Here is a 3,387-nt window from a genome sequence, read left to right on the forward strand (position 1 = left end):
TTTTCAAATTAGTTACTGCATTTAAAAATCAATACAACTTTTTGTTTTAATATTAATTCCAATAAAAATATAGTACAATGCAATAGAAACAATAAGTCTTCTTTAAGTGTAATTTTTGTGAAAGTTCAATGAAAAACCAAAATATAAGAAGAATTTTGATAAAGGCCATATGTATACGTGCGTGTAAATTTTTTTTTTCAATTCGATATTCAAAAAGGTTCCAATACACCATTTTTTTACTAAGTAATTATAAAACTACAAATATATAAATTATTGTGAAATTTAACAGTTTACCATTGAAACTTTTTTTATAATAGTGATTTATACTGTCAGGTATCATTTATAATTGTTCCAACTATGGTGTGTCCTATAATGCCACGATCCTATTATATTGGGTTTAATTAGTTAAAATATGGGAAAAAACTATAAATCATTTTTTATTTGTTTTATACATACTACTCTTAGCCATAATACCAGCTATTTCTACAAGACAAAAAATTATTCAAAAAGATGTTTGTTGTTAAACAAAAAAAAATGATTACTCTTATTGAATGCCGGCGGAACAATTTACGGCATTTGGTAGCTTACTGACACAATTGGTGCCTTCTGGCGCTCATTTTCTCATAAACTATTAAACATTTTTAATTTTTAATATTGTTGAGTTATACAGAGTGAATTTTTTATCATAACCCACTCAATTATTTATAGAATAAATATATTCAAATATTTTTTTTTTGGTTATCTTTAATTACACATTATTCTTGAATTATTAACTATGTAATACTTTTTAAGTTCATCCCTTATGCCTTGTAAGGGGGTCAACTTTGTTTTTATTTTGCATTGTTATTATCAATGGTAGTAATGCACATTGTTGTGAGTTCATAAATACAATAACTGACTGTATAAAAAGTCTATCTATTGATAGTCATAATTGATAATAAACAATACGTGATTGACAGCAATGTCATAAAAACCATTTAGCTACCTGTATTTGTAATCGCTTGTGTATTATACATGTACATTATCTCAAACATTTGAAACTTTAAATGTTTATCTAATAAACGAATAAAGTTACATTAAAAATTTAAACGTCATTTACTATATATATTTTTTTCTAACTCAAACAGAATTAAGAAAAAATTCAGTGCCACAGATGTGAAAGACCCAAATGTTACCGTTTCAGAAACCGTACGTCGCATTCGTCACTTAATAAAAATGGAAATTTAACTAGTTCAACTCTTAAAGTTATTTTTCTCGACTTCAAAGAAACAAAAAAATTTAAATATGTTTCACTTTTTATACTATGTCAATTAGATTGATATAATATTTATGAAAATCAGTGTAATTCCCTTATAATAAATAAAATACAAAACCTAGAATTTTAACACAAAAATTGCATATTTTTGAATACGGTAGCTATTTTCATCATGAAGACAAAATAAACTCAGAAATTTTTTTTTTATTATTAAAGTATATTACATAAGCTTTAATTTAAGATATATATAAAAGTGTCAGTATTTCCGGGACACATTCAAAAATTAAGTTGAAAAAGTTCTACTTTCTATATGCATTTTTATGTTTTGAACCCCCCTTGTATTAAGGGAAATGGTCTGATTTATAAAGAAGTATATCGAATGAATAAAGTGTATAAATATTATTTCTTATAGAAAAATTGTAATGATCCATACATTTTTCAAAAAGTTATAACATTTTTAAGTTAAAAATGTAAAATATAAAATCGAGAATTTTAACACAAAAATAGCATAAGGTAGCCAAAATAAAGTCCGATTTTTTTTTTTTTTTTTATATATATAATAAAGTATATTACATTATCTTTAAGTTAAGATATATATAAAAGTGTCCGTATTTCCGGAACACTTTCAAAAGTTAAGTTGAAAAAGTTGTCATTTTAAATCCCCCCCTGTGGGCAGGTAATGGGTTACATTTATTAAAAAAATACACTCAATGATAGGTAAAGACGTCAAACATCTATAAAAAAAAAAAGTTATATTGGTTTGTTCATTTAAAAAAATTATAAGTTTTAAGTAAAAAAATTTCGAAAATTAGCGATTTTTAAATTTGTAATTTTTTTGGAGGTTCCCCCATTTACGGGAAACGAGGGAAATATTTTCAATTTTTAAGGGTAATGTCTTCGACTACATACGATTTGTGATCTTTTGACGTATCGTTGAAAGAAATCGGTTCGGTGAGAGCTGAGAAAAAGTGGTAACAAACACAAAAAAAAAAGTAAAACTTAGTAAAATTAATACCTTCTCAGCTTCGCATTTCGAAGCTAAAAAATGTTTAAATATATTTATTCTGTAAGTAATTGAGTGGATTATGATAAAAAAATCACCCTGTATAAACTCTACAATAATATAATTCAAATAATTTTTTTATTATTTATAAGAATACATTATGGGAAGTTAAGCTTTATTCGAGTCATTTTACTCGCTATTTTGCTATTAGCTCAGACCAAATGAAATAAAAATTATACATATTTTTATCTCATATGTTTTATTAATTTTGTATTCATGTCCAAAAGGTCTGGAACAATCACACCAATTGCACGGCCTCCGCTGGCATTGCTCTTATTGAATAATAACTTACCAAGTAACTTCTCATGATCGACAACTGCATTGATGCAACATAAGAAATAAATATAGTAAAATAATAGACTAATTATAAATTTCATTATTTTAATTATTAATGCTGTCTATGATAAAATTAATAATTTTATTTTTTTTTAAAAAGAAGAAGGAAAACAAATTTGGAATTTTGATTTAATGGAAGCATGCAAAATTGAATTATGATTAGTGTGTTTTATTTTGTATTACACTATTTTTTATATATAAAATACAAACCAGTACAGAAAAATGGCAAATTATGTAGAAAACTGCTGTTTAAAAAACCTATGTCATAAATTTAGTTTGTTAGCAGAAAACAGTTAAATTGTTTAGGATAATTATTAAAATAAATATGCATCATTTTTAAGAACAAATATTTTTTTTTAATTTTAAAATGGTTCCATTAATACCAGAGGCACATGTCTCTGGTGTTCTAAAATAATCTTCCCAAGTTTTATAAAAATTTCAATAAAAGTTAAAACCAGCAGAAGAACAATACAACCATTGAAATTATTTAAGTCCTGCGATTAACAGCCCTACCAAATCAAACTTACAAGCGAGGTGGATACATTAATGTTAACACTTGCTATCCTCAACGTATAAAATGTTTATTAAAAATATTACATCATCACTTATTTTGACCACCAAGAGTTCTTACTACTCGAGTGAAAGGTCATATTATTTCAATAAACATACAAAATATATTAAAATGTATATATTTTTTTACTCATAAGTTAATATATTAATTAATATAGTAATG

The 3,387-nt window shown here is 24.9% G+C and overlaps 1 long non-coding RNA gene across 1 annotated transcript; it reads right to left on the reverse strand.

Moving 5' to 3' along the window:
* Positions 1-295: 295 nt before the first annotated feature.
* On the reverse strand, positions 296-2,850 carry LOC126895106 (uncharacterized). The gene is made up of 3 exons (XR_007701592.1): positions 2,611-2,850; positions 457-483; positions 296-383 (listed from the first exon to the last, which is right to left on the reverse strand). It is a non-coding gene; the product is annotated as an uncharacterized LOC126895106 (long non-coding RNA).
* Between the last annotated feature and the right edge of the window lie 537 nt (positions 2,851-3,387).

Source organism: Daktulosphaira vitifoliae, unplaced genomic scaffold, assembly GCF_025091365.1.
Source record: "Daktulosphaira vitifoliae isolate Bord-2020 unplaced genomic scaffold, ASM2509136v1 Scaffold_1, whole genome shotgun sequence".
Taxonomy (NCBI): domain Eukaryota; kingdom Metazoa; phylum Arthropoda; class Insecta; order Hemiptera; family Phylloxeridae; genus Daktulosphaira; species Daktulosphaira vitifoliae.